The sequence below is a fragment of the Lissotriton helveticus genome, chromosome 1_1 (genome assembly GCF_964261635.1).
Source record: "Lissotriton helveticus chromosome 1_1, aLisHel1.1, whole genome shotgun sequence".
NCBI lineage: Eukaryota > Metazoa > Chordata > Amphibia > Caudata > Salamandridae > Lissotriton > Lissotriton helveticus.
In genome coordinates, this window is record NC_136057.1 from 1,340,084,340 (window position 1) to 1,340,091,207 (window position 6,868).

At 46.8% G+C, this 6,868-nt stretch overlaps 1 protein-coding gene across 1 annotated transcript in view; it reads right to left on the reverse strand.

Moving 5' to 3' along the window:
- The window catches only part of LOC144823836 (NXPE family member 1-like), a 518,225-nt gene extending 511,795 nt beyond the window's left edge, over window positions 1-6,430 (reverse strand). The window contains exon 1 of the mRNA XM_078682709.1: window positions 6,298-6,430. The gene's annotated coding sequence lies outside the window, so the exon portion shown is untranslated. The remainder of the gene's footprint in view (window positions 1-6,297) is intronic.
- Between the last annotated feature and the right edge of the window lie 438 nt (window positions 6,431-6,868).

Genomic DNA, 6,868 nt, shown 5'->3' on the forward strand with positions numbered 1-6,868 from the left:
TTTGCCGGTATTTTAGTGTATAATCCCCCCAATGCATCTGCCCCTTCATTAATACAGCTTGTACATCTTATAGCGGATCTTTCCCTTAAACATCCGCACTTTATAGTGCTAGGCGATTTCAACCTACATGCTGAAGACCCTTCCTGTGCTCAGGCTACTCAATTACTAGACACCTTGCAGAGCCTGAGCTTGTCCCAATTGATCCAGGGCCCGACGCATATAGCTGGCCACACTCTCGAATTAATTTTTTCAAATCTTCCTGGTATCACAGTTTACCCTTCCCTTCCCCTCACCTGGTCCGACCATTATCTTCTCCCGTTCGATATCATGTTCCCTCCCGCTCCGAGTCCGGTGGCACTTGGTAGGGACTACGGGAGAAAATGGCATAAAGTCACCTGCACCGCCTTAGATCCTGTTTTCTCTTACCCTTTGGACCCACTAACCGACGATATTGACGCAAGCGTGGCCCAGTTCAACTCAGCCCTATTGCTTGCCATTGAGGCCACTGCCCCCCTGCTGCCCGTCTCCTCTGCGAGATCTCGCCCTTCTGCCCCGTGGTTTTCGCCAGCCTTGCGTGAGGAAAAAAAGCCGCTGTAAAAAATTAGAAGGTAGATGGCGACTCTCCTATGATCCAGAAGCAAAAAGTATTTACAAATCTGCTTTAAAGAATTTTATCAAACTAAAAAAGTCCACAATGAGAGATTTCTTTGCCTTACTAATTAAAAACGCAGAGAACTCTGCAAAAACTCTTTTTAATATTGTAAAGGACTTTGTTAAGCCTCCCGCTATGACACCCCAGAACCTCTCTAGCCAGGCCTTATGTAATGGATTGTCTGATTATTTTCAAGACAAAATTGAGAAAATCACTTCCTCCTTTCCGTCTGCCCTAAAATCTGTTCAATCCCTTCCTATTGCTAAGAACAAGGATTACACTACACCATCATTGGTTGCTTTTAAGGATCTCACTACTGAGTCTGCATTTAAGTTGCTCACTCAGTGTAAATCTGGTTCCCCTTTAGACCCGGCTCCGCCCAAGGTCATGAGCAGCCTAGCGCCCCTTCTAATCGATTTATTCATTTCTATCTGGAACTCCTCATTACATTTGGGCCAATTTCCAACGGCTTGGAAGGAGGCCATGCTAGTCCCCATCCTGAAGAAGATGGACGCGGACCCGGCGCAATTCTGTAACTACCGCCCCATTTCCCTCCTCCCTAAACCAGCGAAGGTCTTCAAAAAAGCCATACAGCTACAACTTGCGGACTATCTTGAGACCAATTCTCTGCTACACGATTCCCAGTCGGGTTTCAGAACTGGTTTCAGTACTGAGACGGCGCTCCTGGAGGTCTCGGAGACGATTCAAGAGTGTGTGGATAGGGGCGAGGAGGCCATGCTGGTCCTCCTCGACCTATCCGCCGCTTTCGATACGGTGTTCCATGGGATACTACTGGATCGCTTAAAGCAGATAGGTTTAGGTGGCTCCGCTCTGTCTTGGATCAGTTTCTTTCTTAAAGGACGTACGCAGAGGGTTCTCCTTAAACCATTTGAATCTGAGAGTAAACCCCTGGTCTGTGGAGTTCCTCAGGGCTCTGCGTTGAGCCCACTGTTTTTAATGTGTATTTGGCCCCTTTGGCTAGAGTGGTGGAGTCTTGGGGGGTCAGAGTGATCTCCTATGCTGATGATACACAGCTAGTGTTTTCTTTTAGAGATCACTCTGACTTCAGTTTCGCCAGCTTCCGCCACTGTCTTGGTGAAATATGCTCCTGGATGACTTCTAATCATCTTAGGCTCAACACCGATAAGACGGAGGTCTTATTTTTTTAATCAAAAAACCTCTATACCTTCTACCTTGTGGTGGCCGACCGTGCTTAATCCTCCTCCCATCCCGGTCCAAACTGTTCGCAATTTGGGCTTTCAATTTGATGATGCCCTCTCTTGTAAAACCCAAATAAACAAGGTTACTGAAGCCTGTTTTGGGAACCTGCGCATGATGAGAAAGATCTTTCCATACCTTCCCATGGATGCCCGCAGAACGGTCACTCACGCCCTTATAACATCACATTTGGATTATGCCAACAGTCTCTACGCCAGGGCCCCTCTGTATCAAATTGAACGTCTACAAATCGTTCAGAACGCGGCGGCGAGGCCGATTGGCAATATCCCCTACCGTCAGTCGGTCGCATCCTACCGTAAAGAATTACATTGGCTCCCCATCTCCAGTCGCATCCAGTTTAAAATGCTGACGCTTGCTTTTCGAGCCCTTAATGGGTCAGGCCCGGGATATCTGCGAAAGAGACTTTTACTCTCACAAATCGGTCAGATCCCTGCGGTCTAACAATTTACTTCTTATCACAGTACCTCGATTCCGCCGCTCCAGAATGGGCGGCAGAGCTTTCACAGTTATGACGGCCAAACTCTGGAACAACCTCCCTCTAGATCTCCGGTTCACTCCGTCTGAATCCCTTTTTCGTAGCCGATTGAAGACCTGGCTATTCTCTACCCCATAATTCGGTCCTTTCCTTTTCTGGCCTGCAGTCTACAGCGCCGGGACACCCCCTCGGGGGTAGCCACGCGCTTTACAAGCTTCATAAATAAATAAATAAATAAATAAATAAATAAATAAATAAACTCCCATCTGCTTTCCGAAACCCACTCCTCAATTGCCTCCAATATCTCCCATTCACTTTTTAAAATATATTTTTTAGATATATTTTTTGGGAGGATTCGACATGAATTTGCTGCAGGTATTCCAGAAAAGTGCTGTCATGCGCTTACATTTAAATTTTTTTTTACTAGCCAATCTAAGTGGAGTCAGCCATTTTAGAGCTGTCAATAAAAAAAAATGAGAAAATGCCACCCGCTTCATGCTACAGAATTTTTTTTGTTTGCTATACTGAAAGGATTTCATTATGCAATATTAAAACGCACCCGCTGAAAGGATTTCTTTTTACTGATGCTGGTCAACTTTGGCAAAAAGAATTGGCAAATACTGTAGGTTCCAAAGGCATGACCAACTGACTATGTCAGTGCTTGTTTTAATTTGTAATTGCGCTGCTGAGAGAATTAATGGCTTTTCATTATTTCAACTGTTTGCTAACAATCTGTGACAGTGACTTACCTACAGTTCGATTTAGATTAGCGGACATATTCTATGCTGTTTTGTTTCGAAGTGTGAAAGATCATATCAGTACAGTGTCATTATGTGCAGGTCATTTTTAGGTCTCGCCTACGAAGCGCGCATTCGCGGCTTAGGAGACCTTAAGCCGTCGTGCAGCTCTTTTTCAAAGCACATACTTGTGCTTGTGGTAGCATACGCCTTGCGGGAGTGCGCAGCGGCGCGCCACAAGCAGGAGTATGTGCTTTGAAAAAGAGCACACTGCGCGCGCACGGATACACGCACGCACCGCATTGCTTTTAAATATCAGCCTTATATGTAATGTAATGTAATGTATGTATACTTGTAAAGAGCACTGTTACCTCGTTACGTGGTGTCCTGGCGCTGTATACCGCTGGGGAACCCGTCCTGGCTTTCCCTGTGAGAGGGCACCCCAAGCGGAAGCCTGGCATCCCCGGCATTGCTGGGGCCGTTGTGGAGATTAAGCAAGCTATTGCCCAGAATTGCAGAGTGGGACCCATGGTTAGCGTAGGCACCTAAGCGAGAATTATCGAGTCCGCGGATATTGACCCAAGACCCTGCCGCGTCGGGAATTGAACCCTGTCCCGGGCCGACCTCTGCTTCAGGGTCTGCCGCTTCTAACCGGTGAGCCACACTTCTCCACTACGCATTGCTTTAAAATATCAGCACCACTCCCGTTAACTTTGGTGAATTTTCTTTCTCTGATGAGTTGTCCCACTGCATGAAACGCTACGGCAGTACTTAGAAACTGGACATGTTCGTATTTGCTTGTCTAAGTGGATCAATTTTTTTATTTCGTGTCAGTCTGATAGAAGTCTCCTTAAGGAATGAATTAGGACTACTTTTTATTTTTAAAACCTGTTCCAGTCCTTACATCACAAGGTTTGCCTCGATGCGAGACATGATGTGCCAATCCTGTACTACAACATGTTCATTTTCGGTGCATTGTCCTCCTCTGCCTCTGTTCATTCTTCTTCCCTCGATGTCACCCCACACTCCATCTCACTTCATTCTCTTATCCGGTGTTCACCCAATCTGTTTTTAATACCCTGGCTCCTCCATGCTTTTTTTCCATTCTTCCACTCCCCTGTCTCCCTGGAATCAGTAAGTAGCTCTCCTTCCTGACGCAGAGCACTTACAGACGTCATGATCGCACACAATTTCAGAAACACCATCTTTGTGAATTGATTTCTCCAAGGGGAAACTTGAAGTGAGGCTCACACTCAGTGATAGAAACTGTGGTTTAGATTTTGCATCTCGCATCCCGTTAGTAAGGATGTACCACTCTCCATCGCCTCCCCATCCCCTGCCTGCTATCCCTCGTCCATCTGTCGGGCATGTTGCCCAAACATAGGTATGTATGTATGTTTGGATTTATATAGCGCTTATAACCAAGGGGTCTCTAAGCGCTTTGCCTTGGGAACCCGTCCTGGCTTTTCCCTGTGAGATAGCCCCTACAGGGCATCCCCAAGGTGAAAACCAGGCATCCCGCCGCGGGGGGCCGTTGTGGAGATTAAGCAAGCTTAATGCCCAGAGTTGCAGAGTGTGAACCCATGATTAGGTCAGGCACCGAAGCGAGAATTATCGAGTCCGTGGACATTTGAGCTCGAGACCCTGCCGCGTCGGGAATTGAACTCTGGTCCCGGGTCCGACCTCTGCTTCAGGGTCTGCCTGCTCTAACCAGTGAGCCACACTTCTCCACTTCTCTAGGTACAGTTTTGCACAGTGCCCACTCATTGCCTGGCCCTGCCTATAGCTTTCAATTCAGGCAGAACTACCGGGCGTAGGGCACAGAGTATTATGTTCGCAAGCACCGGTGCCTTACATTCAGGGGTGTAACGGAGTCTGGCGTACCCCCCACAGTAGAGTGGGGGCACCCACACAGTACATTTTAGAGGTGATCACTCGGGCCCTGCTGCCTGCAAAACATTAAATGACAAATGCAACTTAGAAGTTGAAGCCAGCTGGCCAACCACAGGTCACCTGCAGGTTATTTTAACGCATTTGTGCCCTATGCCCACACGATCACGAACCAGATGATGAAGGATGCATTATGGTAATGGTATTTTTTGTTTTTCCGAATCTCCAGTCCAGAAGAAGGTGCTTTGCAGATTCCCTGGGTCCCATGGTCCCATGAAAATGTGTTCTTTGCACTTTCAAAGGAAATAGGTTGACGCAGTTCCCCTCACAGCCGTCTCTGCTGTGACAGGCTCCAGGCAGTACACGAACAGTACCAGTAATGGCAGCAGAAGGGCATGGACACAGCATTGACATCTGCCTTCTGTGTGGGAGGGAGACAACTGCTTGAGTCCACTCACTAGCACTCATGGCAGACACGTAATGTCAGACTGGAGTCAACCATTTTCACATTTTATTTGAGTAGATGAGCCGTCTGCCTCAATTTCCATATAGCTTACTTTGATAAGACAGAGGCACAGACCACCTAGAACTGGATTTGTTTGCGTTATTGGGAGTAGCAAGTCATGGGCCTTGACGGAGTGGGACAAAGTAAAGCAGCAATTCACCTTTTCTTTGCACTGTCAACAAGCATTGACCTAGCCAATAGGTCTCGCTTTTGGGACCTTATAAGGGTTTAGCCATGCAACAGTTGATGTTGTTGCACCAAGGATATTGTGCTGCATAACTAAATACTTATAAGGTCCCAAAAGCGAGACCTATTGGCTATGCCAATGCTTGCTTTATTTTTTTTTAGCACAGCTGTGTGTGAGGGGCACGACATTAAGAAGTTTGAAGACTACTGCCCTACACTATAGGGTGGGTATCCCTGCTATTTAAATGCTCCAATACGACACGCTCTAATACACCATCTCGTTCAATGCGCAAATAGTAGCCGTCATAAAAGACCACGTTGCCCAGAATGCATCATGTACAAAATTGCTAGGCATATACTGTGTTACACATCCCACAGGAAACTTCAAACCTTAAATCCCATAGCAAGAAGCGCCTTTGAAGTTTACTTGCATGAAACTAAAATACTAAACTATGAAGAAAAACAAAATGTTAAAAAGAAGAAAAAAAATGCCGAGACAGTTAAACTATTTTAGGAATGAGGAAATCGAGCCTGTTCTTTCACCAATCAGCTATTCGGATTTAAAGCCTACAAGAAAAATCAAAACGTTTAAAAGGTAATAATAACAACCAACCTTTAACACAAGCTAGCCAGCCTACGAGAGGCGCTCTGTCCTCGTGCAGGCAAAGAAGGCCGTCAACACCAACTCTCTCCTCCACAGAAACACGTCTTTCAAGATGGAAACATGGGGCTGGGCCTCAGTGTATGTTATAGGGGTCAGGAGATGACGGATGGGCGTAATCAGCCCCTCCTATGCCTCATCATTTGACCAGGACCATCACCTGGGGACAATATAATAACACGACTTAAAGACCCGGGGCTCACTCAAGCGAGAGTCCCGAGTGAGAAACCAAAGAGATTCCAGGCAAATAGGGGGCCGGCAGGAGTGGGCGAGGGGGTCCTGGATAGCTCGGTTTCTCTGAACCTTCTGCCAAACCTGACACCTTGAGCTACACCTGGGGGCAGATTTATGAAGGCCTTGCGCCGCCGGTGCGTCATTTTTAACATGGGAAAAAGTGACGCACCGGCGGCGCAAGGCCTTCATAAATCTGCCCCCTGGTATTTTTACAGACGAGCTCTATGCATTCTGGGAATTGTAGTTTCTCTTTTGATAACACAGTAGGTGTCGTAGGAACAATATTTTC